Source organism: Scomber japonicus, chromosome 15, assembly GCF_027409825.1.
Source record: "Scomber japonicus isolate fScoJap1 chromosome 15, fScoJap1.pri, whole genome shotgun sequence".
In the NCBI taxonomy this organism is placed as follows: Eukaryota; Metazoa; Chordata; class Actinopteri; order Scombriformes; family Scombridae; genus Scomber; species Scomber japonicus.
The window spans coordinates 2016357-2043856 of NC_070592.1; the positions used below are offsets into that span (position 1 = coordinate 2016357).

At 44.5% G+C, this 27500-nt stretch overlaps 1 pseudogene; it reads right to left on the reverse strand.

Annotated features, from left to right (window-relative positions):
• LOC128374567 (glutamate receptor ionotropic, kainate 5-like) overlaps window positions 1-27500 on the reverse strand; it is a 104521-nt pseudogene that overhangs the window by 37602 nt on the left and 39419 nt on the right.

Below are 27500 nucleotides of genomic sequence, written 5' to 3' on the forward strand. Positions count from 1 at the left end.
TTCCCTCCCTTCCATATTTCCTCCCTCCCTTCCTTCCTTCCCTCCCTTCCATATTTCCTTCCATCCTTCCTTCGTTCCTTTCTTCCTCCCTTCCCTCCCTCCTTCCTTCCTTCCTCCCTCCTCCCTCCCATATTTCCTTCCATCCTTCCTTCGTTCCTTCCATCCTTCCTTCGCTCCTTCCTTCCATATTTCCTTCCATCCTTCCTTCGTTCCTTCCATCCTTCCTTCGCTCCTCCCTCCCTTCCTTCCTTTCCTCCCTCCCTTCCATATTTCCTTCCATCCTTCCTTCGTTCCTTCCATCCTTCTTTCGCTCCTTCCTTCCATATTTCCTTCCCTCCCTCCTTCCTTCCATATTTCCTTCCTCCCTTCCCTTCCTCCTCCCTTCCTTCCTCCCATATTTCCTTCCTTCCATATTTCCTTCCTTCTTTCCTCCCTCCCTCTCTCACTCCCTCCCTCCCTCCTTCTCTTTCCTCCTTCCTTAGTTCCTTCCTCCCTCCTTTCCTCCTTCTCTTCCCTCCTTCCTTATTTCCTTCCTCCCTCCTTTCCTCCTTCTGTTGTGAGGACTCTGATATTAAAGCTCCTGCTCAGGTGTTACAGAGGACAACTGAAGGAAATACTCTTTAAATGAATAAATTATAATTTAAGAACTTAATCTAATTATTATGTGAAGATAAGAAGTGATGCTTATATTTAGACTTTAAGCCTCTTATCTGGATGATTGATTTATCTCATTATCACATATAGAAACCTTTTTATCCCTCCTGCTGTCCTCCAGTCAAGGGAGGAAGGGAGGGAGGAAGGAAGGAAGAAGGGAGGGAGGGAGGAAAGAAGGACGGAGGGAGGGAGGGAGAAAGGAAGGAAGGAGGGAGAAAGGAAAAGAGGTAGGGAGGAAGTAAGATAAAAAGAACAGAGGAAGGAAGGAAGGATGGAGGGAAGGAAGGAAGGAGGGAGGGAGGGAGGGAGAAAGGAAAAGAGGAAGGGAGGAAGAAGGAAGGAAAAGATGGAGGGAAAAAGGAAGGAGAGAAGGAAGGAAGGGAGGAAAGGAAAGGAAGAAGGAAAGGAAAGAAGGACGGAGGGAGAAAGGAAGGAGGGAGGGAGAAAGGAAGGAAGGAAGGTAGGTAGGAAGAGCAGAGGAGAGAAGGAAGGGAGAAAGGTAGGAAGGAAGAAAGAAAGGAAGGAGGGAAGGACAGAAGAAAGGAAAAGAGGAATGTAGGTAGGAAGGACAGAGGAAAGAAGGAAGGGAGGAAGGTAGGAATGAAGGAAGGAACGAAGGAAGGACGGAGGGAGAAAGGAAAAGAGGAAGGTAGGTAGGAAGGACAGAGGAAAGAAGGAAGGGAGCAGAATGGAAGGAGGAAGGGAGAAAGGAAGGAAGGACAGAGGGAGGAAGGAAAAGAGGTAGGGAGGAAAAAAGGACAGAGGAAGGAAGGAAGGAAGGAGGGATGGAGGGAAGGAGGGAGGGAAGGAAGGAAGGAAGGAAGGAAGGAAGGAAGGAAGGAAGGAGGGAAGGAATCTTTATTTAAAGCTATAAATCAATATTTCACATCACAACATCGGAGCGGTCTGTGTGTAATGAAAGAAAGGAAGGAAGGAAGGAAGGAGGGATGGAGGGAAGGAGGGAGGGAAGGAAGGAAGGAAGGAAGAAAGGAAGGAAGGAAGGAAGGAGGGAAGGAATCTTTATTTAAAGCTATAAATCAATATTTCACACCACAACATCGGAGCGGTCTGTGTGTAATGAAAGAAAGGAAGGAAGGAAGGAGGGAGGAAGGAGGGAAGGAGGGAGGGAAGAAGGAAAAGAGGAAGGTAGGTATGTGGTTTCCTGTTTTAAACGTCTCACCGCGGGTCCAGGATACGGACTGATGTCACATCCTTCCTTCCACGAGAGGTTCAGGCTCCTGATGAACTCCAGGTAGAACGGATGGCTGCGGTTCAACATCGAGAAACCCAAAATGTTGGACTGCTCGTCCACCACGTCGTCCAAATGGAGCAGAGGGAAGTCCTGTAGACAGAAGAGGAAGAAGAGGAGGAGGAAGAGGAGGAGGAGGAGGAGGAGGAGGAGGAAAAGGAGGGAGAGGGGGAAGAGGAAGAAAAGGAAGAGGAGGAGTAGGAGAGGGAGAGGAGGAAGGGGAGAGGGAGAGGAGGAGGAAGGGGACGAAAAGAAGGAAGAGGAGGAGGAGGAGGAGGAGGAGGAGGAGGAGGAAGAGAAGGAAGAGGAGAAGGAGGAAGAGGAAGAGGAGGAGGAAGAGGAGGAAGAGTAGGAAGAGGAGGAAGGGGAGGAAGAGAAGGAAGAAGAGAAGAAGAGGAGGAGGAGGAGGAAGAGGAGGAAGAGGAAGAGGAGGAGGAGGAAGAGAAAGAAGAGGAGGAGGAGAGGGAAGAGAAGGAAGAGGAGGAGGAGGAAGAGAAGGAAGAGGAGGAAGAGGAGGAAGAAGGAAGAGGAGGAGGAGGAGGAGGAGGAGGAGGAGGAAGAGAAGGTAGAGGGGGAGGAAGAGAAGGAAGAGGAGGAAGAGGAAGAGGAGGAGGAGGAGGAAGAGGAGGAGGAAAAGGAGGAGGAGGAAGAGAAGGAAGAGGAGGAGGAAGGGGAGGAAGAGGAGAAGGAGGAGGAGCAAGAGGAGGAGGAAGAGGAGGGAGAGGGGGAAGAGGAAGAAAAGGAAGAGGAGGAGGAGGAGGAGCAAGAGGAGGAGGAAGAGGAGGGAGAGGGGGAAGAGGAAGAAAAGGAAGAGGAGGAGGAGGAGGAGGAAGAGGAGGAGGAGGAAGGGGAGGAAGAGGAAGGGGAGGAAGAGAAGAGGAGAAAGAGGAGGAGGAGGAAGAGGAGGAAGAGGAAGGGGAGGAAGAGAAGAGGAGAAAGAGGAGGAGGAAGAGGAGGAAGAGGAGGAGGCGGAGGAGTAGGAAGAGGAGGAGGAGGAGGAGGAGGAGGAGGAGGAAGAGAAGGAAAAGGGGGAGGAAGGGGAGGAAGAGGAGAGGGAGAGGAGGAGGAGGAAGAGGAGAAGGAAGAGGAAGAGGAAGAGGAAGAAGAGGAAGAAGTCTTCTGTCATGTTTGTTATCAGTCAGCAGCAGAAACAAAGTCCGTTTAAGATCACAGCGGGAAGAAAATCCTGAAATGAGCGAAAGATGAAAGGAAAGCAGAAGGAAGAGGAAGATAGAAACAAACGAAGGGGCTTCACTCGTTTACTGGCTGCACAACGTCAAGCTCCAGTTTATAAATTCAGAGCAACAGAGAGAAAAAAAAAGGTTTAAAAAAAAGAGAAAAGGAAAAAGATGGACATCAAACGCTGCTGAGTGTTCAAAGAACTTCAAATAGTCGTTGAAGGCGAGTCGATGATTTACTGAAACTAGAACCAGGATCAGACTGATGCTGCAGAAACTATAGACTGTCACCCATTGGTTTGTGGACTGCTGCTCGGAAGCCAATAGTTTCTAATCTAGGCAGCGCCATCTTGAAAATTTCAGGTGCATGCTGGGAAAAATAAAAACACAGATTCTACTTATATGGGCATGAGGCGGAGCCATGGACGGAGCGGGGAGGTTGCTATGGTTACGAGGGCTGGATCTCGAGGACATTGGTCAATCAACCTGTCAATCAGGACGTAGCCACGCCCCCTAATGCATACCCTGCTTTATCGTCACATATAAAATCAGGGAGGCCAAAATGTCCCAAATGAACATCATACTGCATTGAAGAAGGCTTTAAACTAGCGATTGAGACCATAAACACATTTTGAAAACGTTTACTGAGGTTAGAAATCAAGTGAGAAGTTGGTGAATTCTCCATTGACTTGTATAGAGACGGTCGCCCCCTGGTGGCCTTTTGATAGAATGCAGCTCTAAGTTACTTCCTGGTTGGCTTCTTTTCAGAGGACAGGAGCTCCACACCTGGTAGAAACAAACAAACCAGAATCAGACTGATGAGGAGGAAGAGGAAGAAGAGGAGGAGGAGGAGGAGGAGGAGGAGGAGGAGGAGGAGGAGGAAGAGGAAGGAGCAGGAGGAAGAGGAGGAGGAGGAGGAGGAAGAGGAGGAGTCTCTACTCTCACCTCTCTGCTCCTGAACAACTGATGTGTGTGGAGCTAAATGGAAATCAGATGTTTTCTTCATTGGAAAAATAGATATGAATCTGAAAGTGCAAGTTTTGATATTGAAATTTTCATCTAAACCTTTTTATTTTTACAGTTTCAGACTTGTGACCCTGATACTTCTTTGGGTTGAGGTTATAAAAGGAGACCAAAACTTTCACTTTCAGTTTCAAATCTTTTTTTCAAATGAAGAAACCATCTGATTTTAATTTCCTTGAACAGCTGAAGCGGTAAAGAATGTAATTTAAGGCCTTTTGCAGACTGTATAAAGTGTAAACTGTATATTAATGAGAAGTGAAGTGACTGACCTACAGTATATGCTCTGTAGGATTAATATGTAGGATGGATTCTGGAGCCACGGCTAAAATAACCAAAGTGAACTGAGCGACCCTGCAGACGTCTCATGTAAATCTTCAGTTCAGCAGCAGATGATGTTGACAGCAGCTCTATAGGAAAAGGTCAGAGTGTCATCAGGACATTAAGATGCTAATGTCATAGAAATCTCTTCTCATTTACGTTCTTCTTGTGATTTAATGAACTCTTTGTTCTGTGTGGGAGGACTGAGCACTTTGTTCGTGTTTATGCTGCCGTCTGTTTTGTTGTTTCATTAAACAGAACAAACATTTACATTTCCATATCCTCTATATTAATATTCTGAGTCTCTACTGGAATAAAAGCTCCTTATTTATCTTCTACTGGTCCTTTATGCAGCCGCTCAGTTCAGCCTCTGTCTATTAACGGGCCGTTTTAGGTCCTGTCTCTTTAAGACTCAGCTGATAACGTAATAATTTCCCACGTTTTTAATCTTATAAGCCAATAATGTAATACAAGTCCTGAACCAATAACATAATACAATGGAAGTGTGAAACTATATATCCAATTAATGAAACTTAAATAAAATCACATTAGTATATTACTATGTTATCGGAAGGTTTTTTGTTTTTTTTACCAGGCTAATAATAATAATGCTAGTTATTATGTTACTGGTAATACGTTAAAAGCAAAAAGTTATTACGTTAACTATAGAAGCAGGATTTACTTCTCACATCCATCCGTACATGTTGAGCTGAATCACATGTGAGATACGAGAGTGGACACACCACAGCAACCACCTAGCAACCGCCTAGCAACCGCCTAGCAACTGTCTAGCAATCACCTATCAACCGCCTAGCAACCGCCTAGTAAACAACATAGCAACCGCCATAGCAACCGCCTAGCAACCACCTAGCAACCACCTAGCAACCATGGCTAAAGAATGTCCTAATCGAAGCGTTCAAGAGCAGGTTGAAGTCCTGACTTTTGACTTACAGCATTTTTTTTTTTTTTTTTACATACGTTCATCTCTAGTTTTAGAACTTTGACCATATTTAGTATCCGATCTCAGACTATATAAAGAACAGAGAATTGTAAAGAAACAGAATAAGTCTCCTTCAGTTAGAAAGGACAGGCAGAAAGGTGGAATAGTCTAAGAGATATTTTGCTTTCTGGAAGTTCAAGAGTCGATTTAAAAAGGCAGCTATAAAAACAAGTGATGGTGGGAATCTCAGGGTATATATATGAGAGTGGAAACACCTTAGCAACCACCTTAGCAACCAAAGCTACAGCATTTTTCAGAGCAGATTGATGTCGTGACTTTTGACTTGCAGGCTTCACCTCAGGTTTAGCAGTGATAAAGAACATCATAACAGTATTTAAACAGCAGAAAACTACAAAAAGCACAATGTTTCTCCCCTTTAGGAAACAAGAACTCTGTTAGTAGTTGTCACTGTGGGTGTGAGTGTTGGACGGACGAACTGTCATCATCAGCGTTTGGCTGCTGGCTCAGCGTCTGCAGAGACTGTGAGGAGGAGATGGAGGGTTTAATGTTTTACCTCCATCACTGCTGAGCTCTAATCACACATCCTGGGAATATTCAGACCTTTGCTGTCCAGCTGTTCAGCACAACCTGTGTGTGAGGTTCATTTATTTTCTCCTCAATCTCACCGACACTCATTTACTGAACCATGAACCTTGTCTCCGGCTCTCACTAAGCCGCCGCCGCCGCCGCCGCTGCTGCTGCTGGTGTGCTTCCCAGTTGCCAAATCAATTTCAGCTACAGCCAAGCATGCTGTCAGACTGGAGGTCCTGCCAGCTGTGACAAAGAGCAGCTGGCTGGAGGAGACGGAGCCGACCGGGAGCCAGCGCTGGCTGCCGAGGGAGGAAACACTGCGACGGCCTCCCAGAAGGACGAAGGTGCTGCGGCAGATTTACGCCCGACGCTCGCTCGTTTTCCGTCCGTGAAGAATCAGAACGAGGAGCAAGGTCGGCCCGGCGGTGACGGCTCCAACACGCATCAGATTTGTGTCGGTTTCAACGAGCAATAAGAAAGATTTAGACCCAGTGCTGCTCTGTTAAGGAGAACATGGCCGTCATATATCCACAGAGGTTTGATAAGGTTATTGATCAGTGACTCACTCATTACTCCCCCTCCTCCTCCTCCATAGAAACATTCCTCTCGGTTATTTGGCGAGACCGTTCCCGAGACTTCAACCTCATTAGTTTCACAAAGTGCTGCAGAGCTTCAGTAAATCTGCTCTCAGGTAAAAATAACAGCTTCATCCTGCACTGATGTATAAAGTCTGGAGTTACTGAAGATAAATCAAAGCTGAAAGTCTTAATATCACACATTAAAAACATGGAAACAGACGACAATCACTTGTAAAGAAAAAGTCTGAATGTGAAGATCGTAACAGTCTCTGAAATGTGATGATTTAATGTGAATCTTTGTCATAAATGATACTAAACTGAATATTTGGGTTTTACATTGTAGTGACAAAACCAGACAACTGATGATGACTTTTATTCTGGGACATTATGACATAATGTTTGGCTAGTTTCTGACATTTTATTAATTAAAGATGAAAAGAACTGATAATTGCAGAATAGGGTTGGGTATCACTTACAAAATGATGATACCAGCACTGATCCAAGTCTCCTTAAAGTGACCCTGATACCAGCTGAGTCCTTCATCAGATTCCCATTAACACATTGAGTCTCTGTCTTTTATTGTGGAGACTCACTTTAGAGCGTTTAGGAGGCATCTTGACTGCTGAACTGCTAAACACGCTAACTCAGATTCACCACGACTTCACCACCACAGACGGGTCGTAGCTGCTGTGGCAGTGGGCCAATCACATGTCGCTTTAAATCGAAGAACGCTTGTGTTGATTGGCTGTGAGCAAGTCCAGAGAAATAGTCAAATTGTCTAGCTCTGGGTGCAAAAAGGATCGATTTCAGGTATCTACTTGGTATTAATTTATTTCAGTCGATACCTTAACCTTTAACCCCCCCGTTGTCTTGCTGCCAACCACAGCTGGGAGCTTTTGTCTGGTTTGACTCTTTATAAAGCATAAGCAGACCTTTTTAGCCAAATTATTCCAACTTATCACCACAGAGGTTTTACATCTATTTTCGGAAATTATGTTCAGTGAGCATCATTTAAATGAAATTATGCCTCATTGTTGAGTTGTCTCGCGTCAAAGGAGGGTTAAAGGTATCGAGTACTGATACCTTTAACCCTTCCTGCTTATCAGTCCTCACTTTACTGTAATGACTGTTTAAGGAGTTTAAAGGTGTTTTTTAAACTTTGTGGTGTGTTTGCTCTGGTTTCAATCAGCTGATCAGTTGGTGAACTTGTTTAACTTTCTTTTCTTTTAATTTAAATCCACATGATGTTATCTGGTGTGGGGGTAAAAGCTCAGGAAGTAGAGCGGGTCTTCCACTAATCAGCTGTTCAGTTCCCATCTCCTCCAGTCCACATGACGTGTCCTCGGGTGAGATACTGAACCCCGAACTGCTCCTGAAAGGTTTGTGAATGTTAGCAGGATGGAGCATCAGTCTGAGGCAGTAGTGGCCCAATGGGTTAGAGAGGTGAGCTTGTGACTGGAGGGTTGCCGGTTCAATCCCCCGGACCAGCAGGATAAGTCTGGGTGAGGGACGTGACGAAGCAGCACTTGGCTTTAACTGTGTGCATGCAATCAGGGCTCTACTGAAAGAGGGTGAAATTTGGTAAATGAATGGATGAATGTAACTGTAGTGTAAAAGAGCTTTGAGTAATGGGAAGACTATAACAGCAGAGTCTTATTACCAAGTAAACACAGGGAGAATGTCCTGGAGAAGCTTTTATCTGCCCAAATATCAAGAGGACACAGTTTGGACAATGATTCATCTTCCTGCTAAAACTTTAAATTGTTATTCAGAAGTACACAGACACCATTTCCTCTAAAGGAGAGCCAAGCAGAGAACCATTAAACCAGCTGAATTACACCTTAAAATACCCCCAAACATAACCCTTATTATTTCATTTGTTTTGCAGTAGATGCTTCAGATGGCAGCACCTGCAGTTACCTAGCAACCAAAAAGTGGGTCCAGTGTACCTCCGTGTTTATGAAGAGGAACAAACGGCGACTTTAACGTGCTTTGATCTCATTAATCAATAATCAATCAATGGCTCCTGAGTGTGACAGTCGAGGTGCAGATGCTTTTACTCTGGAGGGGAAACGAGTGCTGTCACTTAGCCGAAATGTAATAAAGTTAATTTAATGTTTGGTTTGACCCTCGTTACCCAGAATGCTCTGCTGTTTATGGAGCGTCACATGCTCGGCTGCTGCTGCTGTTGTTGTTGTTTAAAAAGCTTCACCTCCTTTAATTTAAGTCCTGACAGCTTCGTCAACACTATTATTACATCTTCATGTTTATATTACACTAATGAGACGATGTGGAATAGAAGTTAATGAGACAAAATCAAACGAAGAACTCATGAATGTAAATCTGTGCTGTAAACAAATACAGTTGAGAAAGCCACTACTGTACCTTCCTAAATAAGCTTTGGTTTTTATAGTTTTTAATATTTAATGGAGCACGGCCTGTGTAAGATAATTACTTGATTACTTAACCCTTAAACAGACAACGTGCACCAGGAGATACAGACTCTTTAACCTTCCTGTTGTCCTCCCGGGTCCTTCCTCTGTCCTTCCTTCCTTCCTTCCTTCCTTCCTTCCTCAGATCTAAGTTCAGCTGTTAGGGTAAATGTTCCCTCCTTCTGTCCTTCCTTCCTTCCTTCATCTGTCCTTCCTTTCTTCCTTCCTTCATCTGTCCTTCCTTTCTTTCTTCCTTCCTTCCTCTGTCCTTCCTTTCTTCCTTCCTTCCTTCCTTCCGTCCTCCCTCCTTCCCTCCCTCCCTCCTTCCCTCCTCCCTCCCTCCCTCCCTTCCTTCCTTCCTCCCTCCTTTCCATCCTTCTTCCTCCCTTCCTTCCCTTCCTCCCTCCTTTCCTTCCTTCTTCCCTCCTTTCCTTCCTTCCTTCCTCCCTCCTTTCCTTCCGTCCTCCCTCCTTTCCTTCCTTCCTTCCTTCCTTCCTCCCTCCTTTCCATCCTTCTTCCTCCCTCCTCCCTTTCCTTCCTTCTTCCTCCCTTCCTTCCCTTCCTCCCTCCTTTCCTTCCTTCTTCCCTCCTTTCCTTCCTTCTTCCCTCCTTTCCTTCCTACCTTCCTTCCTTCCTCCCTCCTTCCTTTCCTTCCTTCTTCCTCCCTTCCTTCCCTTCCTCCCCTTCCTCTCTCCTTTCCTTCCTTCTTCCCTCCTTCCCTCCTTTCCTTCCTTCCTTCCTTCCTTCCTTCCTTACTTTAGGTGCAAATGACATAACTAGTAAGGCCTGTTTAAGGGTTAAATTCAGTAACCCTAAAGTAAGAGACTGAGAACAGACACCAACGAAATGATGCCAACAGCAGACAGCGAGACAGGAAGCAGCCTACCAAAGCCTGTACTTTCAAACACTACATGTATATACTACTGTGTTGCGTGTGGGTGTTATTTATCTCAGTGTCAGGTCGACCTAACCCGACATGTTCAGCCGACGTCAGATTTCCTGGAAACCTAACATCTGATCTCCTTTTTAGGGACATGGGTATGGTAAAAACAACTCCTTAACCCTTAAACAGACGACGTGCACCAGGAGATACAGACTCTTTGACTTTCGTGTTGTCCTCCCGGGTCCTTCCTTTGTCCTTCCTTCCTTCCTTCCTTCATCTGTCCGTCCTTCCTTCCTTCATCTGTCCTTCCTTTCTTCCTTCCTTCCTTCCTTAGATCTAAGTTCAGCTTCTGTCCTTTCTTCCTCCCTCCTTCCTTCATCTGTCCTTCCTTTCTTCCTTCCTTCATCTGTCCGTCCTTTCTTTCTTCCTTCCTCCTCCCTCCCTCCCTTCTCCCTTCCTCCCTCCTTTCCTTCCTTCTTCCTCCCTTCCTTCCCTTCCTCCCTCCTTTCCTTCCTTCTTCCCTCCTTTCCTTCCTTCCTTCCTTCCTTCCTTACTTTAGGTGCAAATGACATAACTAGTAAGGATTTTTTACATCTAATTTTCCACTCCTGCCTGTTTAAGGGTTAAAAGGCTTGTTCCAACATCCCCAACTAATGCAACCTTTTGTTTCTCTTGTTGTTTTACATATTTTACCATGATGCACACATATCTGCCTCTACACCTGCTGGGAGAAAAGGGCTCCTCCAATGAATGAACAGTTTGCAAAATCGGGTGAAGTCCAATTCACAAATATAGAAAACATATTTATGGTGATTTTCAAGTCGCAGTTTAACATCTACTGCAGCGAATTGTGTACTTCATCTTTTTATTGTGCTTCTATTTATTCTGTTTATTCTGTTTTATCTTTTAGTGCAGCACTTTGGAAACCTTGTGTTTGTTAAAATCGTGCTATAAAAAAACATTTCTCTTCTCCTGAGCTTATGATTGAGTTCTTTTAAAGCACTTTACATTTTAATCTTTCATTTGCACTCTATGTCCTTTTAATGATTTTAAAGCAAGTCATTATTTTATGCTGCAATCTTATATTTAATGCTCGATTCTAGTATTTTATTTCTCTCAGGCTCAACACAGCTGGAGTTGTTCGGTAAGGAAACCAGTTACATTAGAAACCAGTTAGATTGGAAACCAGTTACATTAGAAACCAGTTAGATTGGAAACCAGTTAGATTGGAAACCAGTTAAATTGGAAACCAGTTAAATTGGAAACCAGTTAGATTGGAAACCAGTTAGATTGGAAACCAGTTAGATTGGAAACCAGTTACATTGGAAACCAGTTAGATTGGAAACCAGTTAGATTGGAAACCAGTTAGATTGGAAACCAGTTAGATTGGAAACCAGTTAGATTGGAAACCAGTTAGATTGGAAACCAGTTAAATTGGAAACCAGTTAAATTGGAAACCAGTTAAATTGGAAACCAGTTAAATTGGAAACCAGTTAAATTGGAAACCAGTTAGATTGGAAACCAGTTAGATTGGAAACCAGTTAAATTGGAAACCAGTTAAATTGGAAACCAGTTAAATTGGAAACCAGTTAGATTGGAAACCAGTTAAATTGGAAACCAGTTAGATTGGAAACCAGTTAAATTGGAAACCAGTTAAATTGGAAACCAGTTAGATTGGAAACCAGTTAAATTGGAAACCAGTTAGATTGGAAACCAGTTAAATTGGAAACCAGTTAAATTGGAAACCAGTTAGATTGGAAAGCAGTTAAATTGGAAACCAGTTAAATTGGAAACCAGTTAAATTGGAAACCAGTTAGATTGGAAACCAGTTAGATTGGAAACCAGTTAAATTGGAAACCAGTTAAATTGGAAACCAGTTAAATTAGAAACCAGTTGGGACATAAAGCTGGTGGATTTCATGACCTCACTCTGTCGCTGGTTGGAGCACAGCAATCATTTTACTTTGGGTGGTTATCCAGAGTTCATGGATGGAGGGAAGGAGGGATGAAGGGATGGAGGGATGGAGGGATGGAGGGGAGAGAACGGCTGTTTGGTCCTTGACTGGTGAACGAGGCGTGACTCGTCCTTGTGAGCGTCTCCGTTTAACGGCGGCGACACGACGGCGTTTAGAGACGAGGAGACGATAGAGAGACGAGTTATTGTTCATGTGAAGTCTTTTCTTACGACAGCAGACAGAGAAACGATCATGAAGACAAACGATGGAGAAGAGAAGAGAAGAGAAGAGAGGAGTGATGGGTGAAAGAGAAGAAGAAGCTGTTTAAAGACTGAACACCTGAAAACAATGAGGTGATGAGAAGAGACAGAAAGAAAGAAAGTTAAAAAGACAGAAGAAGACAAAGTGGTTTAGGAAAGAAAGAAGAAGAAAGAGAAGAAAAGGACATGAAATGATGAGAAGATTCAGATGAGAGAAAGAGAGGAGGACAAGACGGTTAGAGAAGATAAGGGAAAAGTGTCGAGGACAGAAGGTAAGAAGAAGAATGGAAAGAAAAGAGGTGAAGGAAATGAGTTAAGAGAGGAAGAAAGAAAGAAAGACTATAAAAAGAGTAAAGAAGGAAAAGAGAAAAAAGAAAAGAGGGAAAGAAGATGTGAACGAAAGAAAGACGAGTATGTTTAAGCAAAAGAAAGGAAAGTAAGAAGATGATGAAGAAGAAAAGGAGGAGTGACACAAGAGGAAAAAAGGGAGAGAAAGAGAAGAGAAAAAGGGAGAATGATGGAAGAGAAAGCAAATAAAGGGAAAGAAGAAGAAAGGATTTAAATCTCACCATAGTTGTCAGGATGTATTTGTAGAAAGCCGACGTCATCCCGAGCTCACTGGCCTGGAATCAGCAGAGGAGAGAGGGAAGAAGAAGAAGAAGAAGAAGAAGAGGAGAGAGGGAAGAGGAAGAGTCAGCGCTTTGAGACAGACAGAACTCATCCTCAAACTTTCTCTGAACAAACATGAAACACTGTTTATTAAAAAAGAGACCATCTGTTTCTTTAACGACATGAAATCACCTTCAAACTGAGAACATCACCACAGGCTCATTTTAATTCTCTCTAGTTATAATAATAATTATTAATATGCACAAATACACTAAATTAAATGACATTCCTTCATGTTTACTAGAGTCGGGTTGTGCAGCTGATGATTTAATCTCTCCAGTAAATCACACAGCAGCTTCTTCCAAACCTGAACCTATCCGACTGTTCATGTCTGAATCTGATATGAATTGTCGTTGAAATTCTGTGCTCTTGGTGAAGAATGAAATAGAGACTTCTGCCGGCCGACAAGGTTTTATTTTCTTTGCAAAGAAAAGATCAATCAACAAAACATGCGAGCGGTTCTGAATGAAGAAAGACCCCGAGCATGGGGAAACATCAACATTTATACCTGAGAGGAAGGCCCACCTCTGGGGTGTGTTTAACGTCCTATGTCTGCTGTGGGGTCAGCCTCCTACCTAAGGTGTGATTCAACACTTTTTGTCTCTCGCAGGTATCGGCACCGACCCCCTGAGGTGTGAAATCAAGAGGTCTAGACAACCTAATTTAAAATACACAAGGTTTGAATGGGTGTCTCAGGTAGTAGAGATGCAAAGGAACTGAATTTACAATTATAAGGTCTGGACAGCTTGGTGAGAAGGTGGGAGGTTGGGTAATTTACAAAGGAGTTGAAATTACTATTACAGAATCAGACTTCAGTCCTCCAGAAGCTTCATGATACGACTGAGAAACACACGACGTACTTCAAATGACGTCAGAGTTAGTAGAGTAGTAGGAAAGGATGCGGTTTCTAACAGACCGAGAGTCTGCGGCAGACTGCCAGTGTGTTTGTGGACTGCTGCTCTGAAGCCAATAGTTTCTAATCTAGGCAGCGCCATCTTGAAAATTTCAGGTGCATGCTGGGAAAAATAAAAACATGGATACTACTTATATGGGCATGAGGCGGGGCCATGGGCGGAGCGAGGAGGTTGCTATGGTTACGAGGGCTGGATCTCGAGGACATTGGTCAATCAACCTGTCAATCACAACGTAGCCACGCCCCCTAATGCATACCCTGCTTTATCGTCACATATAAAATCAGGGAGGCCAAAATGTCCCAAATGAACATCATACTGCATTGAAGAAGGCTTTAAACTAGCGATTGAGACCATAAACACATTTTGAAAACGTTTACTGAGGTTAGAAATCAAGTGAGAAGTTGGTGAATTCTCCATTGACTTGTATAGAGACGGTCGCCCCCTGGTGGCCTTTTGATAGAATGCAGCTCTAAGTTACTTCCTGGTTGGCCTCATTTCAGAGGACCAGAACTCCCCGCCTGGTCCGACCCAGCGTCCAGGGGCGGAACGAGTTTGTCGCATTATCCAATCAGCGTCTTATCCTGACTTGTCTGTTGGGAGAAGCCTCATTGAACACCGTTGAAGCTCTGAGTCTGTGGCGGACTGCTGGTGTGTGATGGGAAATCACGTCAGCAATAAACAGCTGGTTACAGGAAGTCATTTTCCCTCCTGTTGTCCTCAAGTCAAGGAAGGAAGGGAGGAAGAAGGAAGAAAAAGAGGGAGGAAGGAAGAAGAAAAGAAGGAAGGAAGGAAAGATGGAAGTATGGGAGGGAGGAGGAAGGAAAATAGGAAGGAAGGAAAGGACGAAGGAAGGGAAGGAGGGAGGGAGGAAGAAATAAGGAAAGGAAGAAGGAAGGAAGGGAAGGAGGAAGGAAGGATGGAAGGGAGGGAGGGAGGAACAAAGAAGGAAAGGAGGAAGGAAGGAAGGAAGGAAGGAAGGGAAGGAGGAAGGAAGGATGGAAGGGAGGGAGAGAGGGAGGAAGGAAGGAAGGGAAGAAAGGAAAGGAAAGGAAGGAATGAAGGACAGGGGAAAGAAGGAAGGAAGGAAGGAAGGAAGGAAAGCTGAGTCTGCGGCAGACTGCCAGTGTGTGATAAGGAAAGTAAACAGCTGGTTACAGGAAGTCATCGTTGTAAAATCGAAGTTCAAGTGCAGATTTAATGTGATGTAAATTATACTTTTAGTGTGAGTTTAATATGACAGTTTATTTGATGACATTTTAGAGGAAGGTGAGCTTCTCTTGTTGTCTCAGAGCGATCGGCCCTGATGTGAATGATCGTCATGGTAACTCGCTCAGCTCTAATATCTCATTTCCTGCCGTGTGTTACGTTAAGCTGCAGGTAGAAGGTGCTGCTGCTGGAGAGAACATTAATTAAGCTTCCTGTCCTCCTCTCGGGTCAAATTGACCCCGTCTGTTTTGACTGTTCCTTCTTTCCTTCCTTCCTTCCTTCTTTCCTCCGTCCTTCCTTCTCTCCTTCTTCCTTCCTCCCTCCCTTCCTTCCACCCTCCTTTCCTTCCTTCTTTCCTTCCTTCATTCCTTCCATCCTTCCTTCTTCCTTTCTCCCTCCCTCCTTCCTTTCCTTCCTTCCTTCCTTCCTTCCTCCTTTCCTTCCTTCTTCCTCCCTTCCTTCTTCCTTCCTTCCTTCTTCCCTCCTTTCCTTCCTTCTTCCTCCCTCCCATCCTTCCTTCTTCCTTCTTCCTGCCTTCGTTCCTTCTCTCTTTCCTCCCTTCCCTCATTCTTCCTTCCTTCTTACTCCCGTCCATCCTTCCTTCCTTCTTCCTTTCTCCCTCCCTCCTTTCCTTCCATCCTTCCTTCTTCCTTCCTTCTTCCTTCCTCCCTCCTTTCCTTCCTTCTTCCTCCCTTCATTCCTTCGTTCCTCCTTTCTCCTTTCCTTCCTTCTTACTCCGTTCCATCCTTCCTTCTTCCTTTCTCCCCCCTCCTTTCCTTCCATCCTTCCTTCTTCCTTCCTCCCTCCTTTCCTTCTTCCTCCTTTCATTCCTTCCATCTTTCCATCCTTCCTCCTTTCCTTCCTTCTTACTCCCGTCCATCCTTCCTTCCTTCTTCCTTTCTCCCTCCCTCCTTTCCTTCCATCCTTCCTTCTTCCTTCCTTTCTCCTTTCCTTCCTTCTTCCTCCCTTCCCTCCTCCCTTCATTCCTTCCTTTCTCCTTTCCTTCCTTCTTACTCCCTTCCACCCTTCCTTCTTCCTTTCTCCCTCCCTCCTTTCCTTCCATCCATCCATCCTTCTTCCTTCCTCCCTCCTTTCCTTCCTTCTTACTCCCTTCCATCCTGAGCTGCTGGGATTAAAACCTGCAGCCTTCTTCTTCTTCTTCTTCTTCTTCTTCTTCTTCTTCTTCTTCTTCTTCTTCTTCTTCTTCTTCTTCTTCTTCTCTTCTTCTCCTTCTTCTTCTTCTTCTTCTTCTTCTTCTTCTTCTTCTTCTTCTTCTTCTTCTTCTTCCTCCCTTTCTTCTTGTCTCCTCACACATTAACCTCCCGCCTGCCTGGCAGCTTTACTGAGACTTTTATTCTGTATTCTAAACTTCCTCCAAGGTTACCGAGCAGAGAGAGGAATTACAACCTGGCACACTGCTGCTACGTTTAGTCCCAGGCTGTAAAACGTCTGCCGGCTCCGTTTGGCAGCGAATCTGAAGCCTGAAGTCTGAAGGTCCTGTTCTACTCTGTAAAAACACCACAGAGGAAGAAGAAGAGAAATGAAGCTGTTTGAGATATCACTTCCTCCAGGAGTCAGACATCACCGCAGGAACAGACGGAGAGACTTCTTTATTTAGTTTCCAGCTCAGTGAATCAGACAGAATCACAGCAGAACTGAACGATCGTCATGGTAACTCGCTCAGCTCTAACATATCATTTCCTGCCGTGTACTGTAACAAATTACTGTAAAAATACAGTGAATTTCATACAGTAATGTACCGTTTTCATGAATACAGTTAAATACTGTTAATGTTGATGCCTTTATGCAAAAAAATACTAACGGTAAGCTACTGTGTCATTTTACGGTATAATACAGTATTTTTTGTTTAAGTCCGACTACAACTTGTGAGCAACATGCTGCCTCAGGTCCCACACCTCATTTAGCACGCAGTCAACTTAGAAAATCATACAATGGGCAAAAACATATTCAAGATAGATGGAAGAAACAGGAAGAATATAAGAAGGTGATTTTCGACTTGACTCTGACCCAGCCAGCGCTGCACTGGACCGAGAAGATTACCACCCTCTGCTCTCCTTCTGGTAATCCACCCTGCTCCGGTGCTTTACTAAACAAGGTAATTGCATTTTATCAAATTCAGCATTTTGTCTCAAGTTTAATTTTCATTTCTTTGGTTGCCTTTTCCCCCCAAAAGATTAACATTAGTCAAAATTACCGCTTGGCACTAGCTACTTTGTGAACCGCATGTTGCATGCTAATGTTAGCTAGCATATCCATGGGACTGCATTAATGATCAGATCAGCAGACTAAATCAAGTTAATGTTAGCTAGCTTGGTCAAATGTTGTGTCTAATCAAATATGTGAAGTAGTCTCTACTTTACCATTTGTTGTGTTGTGGGGTTATTTCATGTAAAAATGTGTGTGGGATGTGTCATACTAAGGAGGGGAAATTTGCTTGTGATGTAAGCATAATTTCATTATTAATTTGGATGCATTGTCCATGTTTTACAGATACCTGCTCCTGCAGCCAGTGTTACTGTCACTGAACCTCCCAGCCAGTCCACACCTGTTACTGCTTGGTAAGTGTCACATAAGCAAGGCCTAGAGTATAACGTCAATCTGTCTGTCTAATAAACTTATATTTTGTTGTGGTATCTTGTAGATGTAGTTCTTTCATCAATGTTGTTTTTGTGGAAATAAATGATACTTCATGAAATAGAGTAAAAAAAGGAAGATATAGTCTTTGAGTGTTCAAAATGTCATCAAGTGTGCTGAAGTAAATTGTAGTATTTTAAAATACCTGGATAGGGCCCTGATGACCATATGATACTGTTTTGTGACATTAACTATCATTTTTGTCTGCATCAGTTGCTAGTGATAAAGCCACATTTGGACACTGGATGATCAGCATTGAAAGTCATGTCATCTGTGAAGACATCCAACCAAGCTTCATCACAAGGCTGTACTGTTCAACTTCAACACCAAGAGACGCTGCAAAGACACTGGAGTTTATTCAAAGGACAGCCTGGAATGTATTGATCAACAAAGGCCAACTAGGGGAAGCTGATGTCCAAGACAATGGCGAAGCCGGTCAAAAAAAAAAAAGACAGCAAATATGAAGTGGCCACCCGTCTAAAAAACTCATGGACTTTGAGTGGGGCTTTGTTTAGCCCACGAGAGACACACAGGACCTCACTCTCAACCACTGCAACCAGATGTTCATGTTGTCATTTTAAGGTAATAAGTCTCAGAATTGAGTTCTGTTCACTTCAGTGTATTTCAGTTATGCAGTTCCAGGTTTGTTCTTTCATTTGCGTTCTGTTGCACATGATCATAACTAATGAAAGATGGATACTGAAGGCAGGTTACATTACGTTTGGTAAGCAAGTTGTATACAGTTTGTTGAGAACCTGAACATGATAATTGTTGTTATGCAATGTATTGTAACGAACTGGACATGTTACTGTTTTGTGTTTTATACATTTGAGAGTTTAAGCCAGATTCTGGTCTGTTCAGTTAAAGTACTGGTTTTTCCGAGTGTCTGTGAACGCGTCTTGAGAGTGAGACTTGCAGCTAGCGTACAGGTGTGTTTGTTATTAGCCTCTGCATAAAAAGACGGTAGCACGTGTGCGGCTTAATTACATTGAGTTTAACAGTTACTAAATGTGTTTACCACTGCACTGATTTCAATAAATGCCGAGTGTTGTAAGGCCATCTCTTGTCTGAGCCATTTCTATTTTCAGGGGTTTTATTTTGAAATGTAAAATTTCAACAGTGTTACACCGTAAAGATCACATTACGGTACAGGAACAGTTTTAATAAATATTACAGTAATAAACTGTTTAAGGAGATTACAGTAGCAAGTGTAAAATAACAGTATTATACTGTAAAGATGAAATTCTATACAGTACATTACCGTAATATTTTTAACAGTAATTAACTGTTTTTTAGATTACAGTAAGGATACTGTAAAATAACAGTACATTGCTGGCGTCTATAGCTGCCAGTAATTTACTGTTATTTTACAGTAATTTTTTTTACAGTGTACGTTAAGCTGCAGATAGAAGGCGCTGCTGCTGGGAGGGAATATTAATTAAGCTTCCTGTCGTCCTCCCGGGTCAAATTGACCCCGTCTGTTTTGACTGTTCCTTTCTTCTTGCTCCTTCCTTCCACCTTTCGTTCCTTCCTCCGTCCTCCCTTTGTTGCTTTGTTCCTTCCTTCCCTCTTCCATCCTTCCATCCTTCTTCCTCCCTTCCATCCTTCCTCCCTTCCTCCCTTCCTCCCTTCCTTCCTTCCTTCCTTCTTTCCTCCTTCCTTCCTTCCTTCTTCCTTCCATCCTTTCCTTCCTTCTTGCTCCCTTCCTTCCTCCTTTCCTTCCTTCTTCCTCCCTTCCTTCCTCCCTTCATTCCTTCCTTTCTGCTTTCCTTCCTTCTAACTCCCTTCCATCCTTCCTTCTTCCTTTCTCCCTCCCTCCTTTGCTTCCTTCCTTCCTTCTTCCTCCCTTCCTTCTTCCTCCCTTCCTTCCTTCCTCCCTTCCTTCCTTCCTTCCTTCCTTCTTTCCTCCGTCCTTCCCTCCTTCTGCCTTCCTCCCTCCTTTCCTTCCTTCTTCCTCCCTTCCTTCCTCCCTTCATTCCTTCCTTTCTCCTTTCCTTCCTTCTTACTCCCTTCCTTCCTTCCTTCTTTCCTCCGTCCTTCCCTCCTTCTTCCTTCCTCCCTCCTTTCCTTCCTTCTTCCTCCCTTCCTTCCTCTCTTCATTCCTTCCTTTCTGCTTTCCTTCCTTCTTCCTCCCTTCCTTCCTTCCTTCTTCACAGAATCACTGCAGCTGAGTCTGAACTCTCATAAATATAATCTACATTTAGAGTCTGTGAAACATAAGAGTCGGCTAGAGGACTGATTCAAATATACTTTAATTATAAATATAATATAATAGTGTCAAATATGTTCTCATGATCTCAGAACTAGAGAAACCACATCGTTGCTCCTTCAGTTTTTCTAAACTTCTTATTCTTGTATTTTATTATTTAAACCTTTTCTTCCCCCTTCCTTCCCCTCCTTCCTTCCTTCCTTCCTTCCTTCCTTCCTTCCTTCCTCCCTTCCTTCCTTCCTTCCTTCCTTCCTTCCTCCCTTCCTTCCTTCCCTCCTCCTTCCTCCCTTCCTTAAATAATTAAATAAATATAATATATAATAGAATATAATAGTGTCAAATATGTTCTCATGAATCTCAGAACTAGAGAACAAACCAATGATGTCTTAATGAGTTGTTTCTAAACTTCTTATTAATGTGTACCCACTGTCTTTCCTTCCTTCCTTCCTTCCTTCCTCCCTTCCTTCCCTCCTTCCGTATTGCCTTCCCTCCATATTTCCTTCCTCTCCTCCTTTCCTCCTTCCTTTCTTCCTTCTCTTCCCTCCTTCCTTCCTTCCTTCCCTCCTTCCGTATGGCCTTCCCTCCATATTTCCTTCCTCCCTTCCTTTCCTCCTTCTCTTCCCTCCTTCCTTCCTTCCTTCCTTCCTTCCATCCTTCCCTCCTTCCGTATTACCTTCCCTCCATATTTCCTTCCTTCCTTTCTTCCTTCCCTTCTTTCCTCCTTCTCTTCCCTCTTTCCTTCCTTCCTTCCTTTCCTCCTTCCGTATGGCCTTCCTTCCTTCCTTCCTTCCTTCCTTCCTTCCGTATGGCCTTCCCTCCATATTTCCTTCCTCCCTTCCTTTCCTCCTTCCTTTCCTCCTTCTCTTCCCTCCATATTTCCTTCCTCCCTTCCTTCCTTCCTTTCCTCCTTCTCTTCCCCCCTTCCTCCCTTCCTTTCTTCCTTCCTTCCTTCCTTCTTTCCTTCCTTCCTTCCTTTCCTTTCCTCCCTTCCTTTCTTCCTTCCTTCCTCCTCCCTTCCTTCCTCCTTCCTTCCATATTTCCTTCCTGAGCAAAATAAACTAAACTAAAATGGATTTAGTGTATAAAGTGAGACTTTAAACAACCCAACGCTGCATTCAGGAAGTGTTTCAGAGGTTTGGTTTCCTTTAATCTGCGTTAACGTGCCGACTCGCTGCTGTGATGAATAATTAGCCGACAGTGAAGGTACGATGTGATCGATCAGTCAATCACTGTCAGCTGCTGAAGTGAATCAGACACTCGATGACACGTTTCATCTCTCAGCAGCTACATGACCATGAATCACCGTTCCTACTGAAGCTGCTGGTAATATTTCAGAACAGAGGAACCCTTTATTCTGAAGTTAGAGCTCTGTGATAATAAAATAATCTGCAGCTGCTGGTGGAAAACAAAAAAACCCATAAAGCTGATTATAATAGAAGTATAGTAGAAGTAAAGTATAATAAAGTTTCCTGTTTGGTTGTTTTAAGATGGATTTTTGCAGCACACGAGGACAGAGATGCAGAAAACTGAGATTACTCAAGTAAAAGCATCAATCTCACAGTGAATAATACGACATTATGACTCTTGAATGCACAATTTTCTGAAGTAAAAAGCATAAAATTTACACGGTTGCAGCGAAGCTATATATACATGAATGACATGTTAGTAGAATATAAACCCAGTAGAGCTCTGAGATCTACTGACTCAGGTCAGATAGTTGAGCCCAGAGCTCTGAGATCTACTGACTCAGGTCAGATAGTTGAGCCCAGAGCTCTGAGATCTACTGACTCAGGTCAGATAGTTGAGCCCAGAGCTCTGAGATCTACTGACTCAGGTCAGATAGTTGAGCCCAGAGCTCTGAGATCTACTGACTCAGGTCAGATAGTTGAGCCCAGAGCTCTGAGATCTACTGACTCAGGTCAGATAGGAGGGTTAAATCCAGGTTAAAAACATTTCTCTTCTCCTGAGCTTATGATTGAGCTCTTTTAAAGCACTGTACATTTTAATCTTTCATTTGCACTCTATGTCCTTTTAATGATTTTAAAGCTAATTTATTATTTTATGCTGCAATCTTATATTTAATGCTCTATTCTAGCATTTTATTTATGTCTTTCTATTTTTCCGTACTTTGTTTTTATTATGGGGGGGGGTTAATTGTATGTGTTAATGTTTCTGTTTTATATAAAGCACATTGAGTTGCCATTGGGTATGAAATGCACTATATAAATAAAACTGCCTTGCCTTGCCTTTCATTATCAGAGTCTGCTAATAATAATCTCAATTCATAAATTAATATTTTGGTCCAAAACCCCCCAAAATATTCTACTTTAACATCATGAAAAACCAAAAAAGCAGTAATTTCTCATATTGTCTCATAAGTACTTCATGAAGAACACCTAAAGTGAGGTTTAGTGAGGTTGATCTCTGACCTTCCTCAGGATGTGGTAGGAGATGGAGGCGTTGGCGTCGATGATGATGGTCGCCACTTTGTCGTCTCTGATCTCCTTCAGCAGCGGAGTCGGGTCCAGACTGTCGTCCAGCATCCGAACCGACAGCGTCTCCCTGGAGATGAGGAACCGGCGGACCAGCTCCTCCAATCGCAGCAGGCCTAGAGGAAGGAGACGAGATATACGTTAAATAAGAGTCAGAAATATGGAGTTTGGTTTAAAAGATGTTAAAGTTCAGAGTGTGAGGAGTTAAAATCATGATTCAGGAGACACAAGAAGTCTTTAACCCTCCTGTTGTCAAGGAAGGAAAGGAGGGAGGAAGGAAGGAAGGAAAGGAGGGAAGAAGAAGGAAGGAAAGGAAAAGGAGGAAGGGAGGAAGCAAGGAAGGTAGGAGGGAAGGAGGACACAAGGAAGGAAGGAAGGGAGGAAAGAAGGAAGGGAGGAAGGAAGGAGGGACGAAAGAAGGAGGGAGGGAGGGAAGAAGGGGGATAGAGGAAGTACAGAAGGAAGGAAGGAAGGAAGGAAGGAAGGGAGGGAGAGAGGGAGGGAGGGAAGGAGGAAGGAAGGAAGGAAGGAAAGGAGGGACGGAGGAAGGAAGGAAATGAGGAAGGGAGGGAGGAAGGAAGGGAGGAAGAAGGGAGGGAGGGAGGGAGGGAAAGAGGAAGGAAGGAAGGAAGGAAGGGAGGACAGATGGAAGGAAGGAAAGGAGGAAGGACAGAAGGGAGGAAGGAAAGAAGGAAGGAAGGGAGGACAGATGGAAGGAAGGAAGGAAGGAAGGAAGGAAGGAAGGGAGGACAGATGGAAGGAAGGAAGGAAGGAAGGGAGGAAGGAAGGAACAGTCAAAGGTTAAATGAAGCTGAGCCAGTTTAAAGCAGCTCAGAGTGATTAGAGAGAAAAACGCTGCCGTCTAAAAACAGACGAAGAAGAAGAAGTCCATTAATTTTCCCCACAGAGAATCGGTTTGGCCCCCGGAGTCCCTTCAGCCAGCGCCGGATTTACTCATTAGACTGTGAGACCGTTTTTAATGTTTTAATCCACAAGATTTTTATCATATTAAACCTCCACTTTGATCCTATTTACAGCCATTATTTCCTCCAGCGCCCATAAATCAGGAAGGAAGCTTTTATTCTTATTAAACCGCAGTTACAGCCGCTGGACTCAGGGGGCGCCAAAAATCAACAAATCAACTCTGACTGACTTTCATCAACAACCACAGAGCCGTGAAACGTTCTGCTGAGGGAAGGAAGGTAGGAAGGAAGGATAGGAGGGAGGAAGGAAGGAAAGAATGAAGGTAGGAAGGAAGGAAGGTAAGAGGGAAGGAAGGTAGGATGGAAGGGAGTAAGAAGGAAGGAAGTACAGACGAAAGGAAGGAAAGAAGGGAGGAAGGGAGGTAGGTAGGAGGAAAGGAAGGACAGAAGGAAGGAAGGAAGGAAGGAGGGAAGGAAGGGAGGAAAGAAAGAGGGAAGGAAGGACAGAAGGAAGGAAGGAAGGGAAGAAGGAAATACAGAGGGAGGAAGGAAGGGAGGAAGGAAAGAGGGAAGGAAGGAGGGAGTGAAAATGACATTTATTCTTATTAAACCGCAGTTACAGACGCTGACCTCAGGGGGCGCCAAAATCAACTCAGACTGACTTTCATCAACAACATCAGAGCCGTGAAACGTTCTGCTGTGGGAAGGAAGGTAGGATGGAAGGGAGTAAGAAGGACGGGAAGGAGGAAGGTAGGAAGGAAGGAAAGGGAGGAGTAAGAAGGAAGGAAGGAAGTACAGACGAAAGGAAGGAAAGAAGGAAGGAAGGAAGGAAGGAGGGAGTGAAAATGAACTCAGGCGGCGCCAAATCCACTCAGACTGACTTTCATTAACAACATCGCCTCCGTTAATCAGAGCCGTGAAACGTTGGTCACGGCTCTGCTGGGTTTAACCGGCCCGTTAACGGCTAAAGGAGGAAGGGAAGACAGGAAGAGGAAGAGGAAGAGGAAGCAGACAAGGATTAAAGGAGCAGTTGGCTGACTTTCAACCTTCTCTCTCACAACCTGAATCAGACACATAAGGTGAATAACAGCTGCAGATGATGCTGATTCTGCAGCTCTTCTGAAGGAAGGAAGGAAAGAAGGAAGGGAGGGGAGGAAGGAAGGAGGGAGGGAAGGAAGGGAGGAAAGAAGGAAGGGAGTAAGAAGGAAGGAAGAAAGAAGGAGGGAGGAAGGAAGGAAGGAAGGGAGTAAGAAGGAAGGAAAGGAGGAAGGTATGAAGGAAGGAATGAAGGGAGGTAGGAGAGAAAGAAGGACAGAAGGAAGGAAGGAAGGAAGGAAGGAAGGAAGGGAGGAAAGAAGGAAAGGAGTAAGAAGGAAGAAAAGGAGGGTATGAGGGAAGGAAGGTAGGAGGGAAGGGAATAAGAAGGAAAGAAAGGAGGAAGGAAGGAAGGAAGGAAGGAAAGGAAGGAAAGAAGGGAGGGAGGAAGAACAGAAGGAAGAAGGAAGGAAGGAAGGAAGGAAGGAAGGAAGGGAGGAAGGAAAGAAGGAAGGAAGGAAAGGAGGGAGGAAGGAAAGGAGGGAGGAAGGAGGGAAAGATGGAAGGGAGGGATGAAAGAAGGACAGAAGGACGGAAGGAAGGAAGGAAGGAAGGAAGGAAGGACAAGAGGAAAGGAGGGAGGTAGGAAGGTAGGAAGGAAAGGAGGGAGGAAGGAAAGAAGGAAGGGAGTAAGAAGGAAGGAAGGAAGGAAGGAAGGAAGGAAGGGAGGAAAGAAGGAAAGGAGTAAGAAGGAAGAAAAGGAGGGTATGAGGGAAGGAAGGTAGGAGGGAAGGGAATAAGAAGGAAAGAAAGGAGGAAGGAAGGAAGGAAGGAAGGAAAGGAAGGAAAGAAGGGAGGGAGGAAGAACAGAAGGAAGAAGGAAGGAAGGAAGGAAGGAAGGGAGGAAGGAAAGAAGGAAGGAAGGAAAGGAGGGAGGAAGGAAAGGAGGGAGGAAGGAGGGAAAGATGGAAGGGAGGGATGAAAGAAGGACAGAAGGACGGAAGGAAGGAAGGAAGGAAGGACAAGAGGAAAGGAGGGAGGTAGGAAGGTAGGAAGGAAAGGAGGGAGGAAGGAAAGAAGGAAGGGAGTAAGAAGGAAGGAAGGAAGGGAGGGAGGAAAGAAGGAAGGAAAGGAGGGAGATAGGAAGGTAGGAAGCAAGGAAGGAAGGAATTTACAGCCATTATTTCCTCCAGCGCCCATATATCAGGAAGCTCTTATTCTTATTAAACCGCAGTTACAGACGCTGGACTCAGGGGGCGCCAAAAATCAACTCTGACTGACTGAAACGTTGGTCACGGCTCTGCTGGGTTTAACCGGCTAAAGGAGGAAGGGGAAGAGAGGAAGAGGAAGAGGAAGAGGAAGAGGATTAAAGGAGCAGTTGGCTTTTCTCTCACAACCTGAATCAGACACATAAGGAAGGAAAGAAGGAGGGAGGAAGGAAGGAAGGTAGAAGGGAAGGAAGAAAAGAGGGAAGAGAAGGATGAAAGAAGGACAGAAGGACGGAAGGAAGGAAGGAAGGAAGGCAGGAAGGAAGGAAGGACAAGAGGAAGGAAGGTAAGTAGGAAGGAAGGGACGAAAGAAGTGAGGGAGGAAGGAAAGAAGGAGGGAGGGAGGAAGGAAGGAAGAAAGGAAAGAAGGAAGGGAGGAAGGAAGGAAGGTAGGAGGGAAGGAAGGAAAGACGGAAGGGAAGAAAGAAGAAAAAAGGAAGGAAGGTAGGAAGGAAAGAAAGAAGGGAGTAAGAAGGAAAGACAGAGGGGAGGAAAGAAGGAAGGAAGGAAGAAAGGAAAGAAGGAAGGGAGGAAGGAAGGAAGGAAGGAAGGAAGGAAGGTAGGAGGAAAGAAGGAAGGAAAGAAGGAAGGAAGGAAGGAAGGAAGGAAGGAAGGAAGGACGGAAGGAAGCAAGGAAGGAAGGAATTTACAGCCATTATTTCCTCCAGCGCCCATAAATCAGGAAGGAAGCTTTTATTCTTATTAAACCGCAGTTACAGCCGCTGGACTCAGGGGGCGCCAAAAATCAACTCTAATCAGAGCCGTGAAACGTTCTGCTGGGTTTAACCGGCCCGTTAATGGCTAAAGGAGGAAGGGAAGAGAGGAAGAGGAAGAGGAAGAGAGGAAGAGGAAGAGGAAGAGGAAGCAGACAAGGATTAAAGGAGCATTTGGCTGACTTTCAACCTTCAGCTCTTCTGAAGGAATGAAAGAAGGAGGGAGGGAAGGAAAGAAGGAGGGGAGTAACAAGGAAGGAAGGAAGGAGGGGAGTAACAAGGAAGGAAGGAAGGGAGGAAGGAAGGAAGGAAGGAAGGAAAAGAGGAAGGGAGGTAGGGAGAAAGGAAGGAAAGAGGGAAGGGAGGGATGAAAGAAGGGCAAAAGGAAGGAAGGAAGGAAGGTAGGAAGGGAGGAAAGAAGGAAAGGAGTAAGAAGGAAGAAAAGGAGGGTAAGAGGGAAGGAAGGTAGGAGGGAAGGGAGTAAGAAGGAAAGAAAGGAGGAAGGAAGAAAGGAAGGAAGGAAGGAAAAGAAGGAAAGGAGTAAGAAGGAAGAAAAGAGCGACAGAACGATAGAACAACTCAGAGAACGATAGAACCACACACTCAGAGAATGACAGAACTCACACTCAGAGAACGATAGAACGATAGGACGACAGAACGACAGAACGATAGAACGACAGAACTCACACTCGGCCTTGGCACAGATGAGACTGGCGGTGGGGTTCCCGAAGGATCTCAGGATGGAACCGATGGCTCTGCTCAGGTCCTCGTTGCTAGGATACAGAGACACGGAGGCGAAGCGCAGGTACGGCAGCTTGGGGGTCTCCTCTGGACCGATCTTCACATGAGGGATCTGAAGGGAACGAGGGAGGAACCGAAAGAAAAGAGAAATATCAGAACGTCTGACTGAGATCAAAGACATGAAAGAAAGAGAAGAAGAAGAAGAGAAGAGGTGGAATATTAAAAAGGTTAAAGCAGGGGGGGTCAAACATTAAAAGACAGAATGAACCTTTAATATCCTCACTCCTCTCTTTGTTTGATTGACAGGTGACACTTGGTAGGGGGCGGGGCTTCAGAGGCTGATTATTACACAGCTTTGAAGCCTAATTTCATATATTTGGTGATTTTTTTAATCATTCAAATTTGGCAGGGTGGTTAACAGAAAGAAGGAAGGGAGGAGAGAAGGAGGGAAGGAGGAAGGACAGATGGAAGGAAGGAAAGGACGGAAGGACGGAGGAAATAAGGAACGAGGGAGGGAGAAAGGAAAAGAGGAAGGGAAGAAAGAAGGCAGGGAGGAAGAAGGAAGGAAGGAAAGGAGGGAAGAAGGAAGGAAGGAAAGGAAGGAAGGAAGGACGG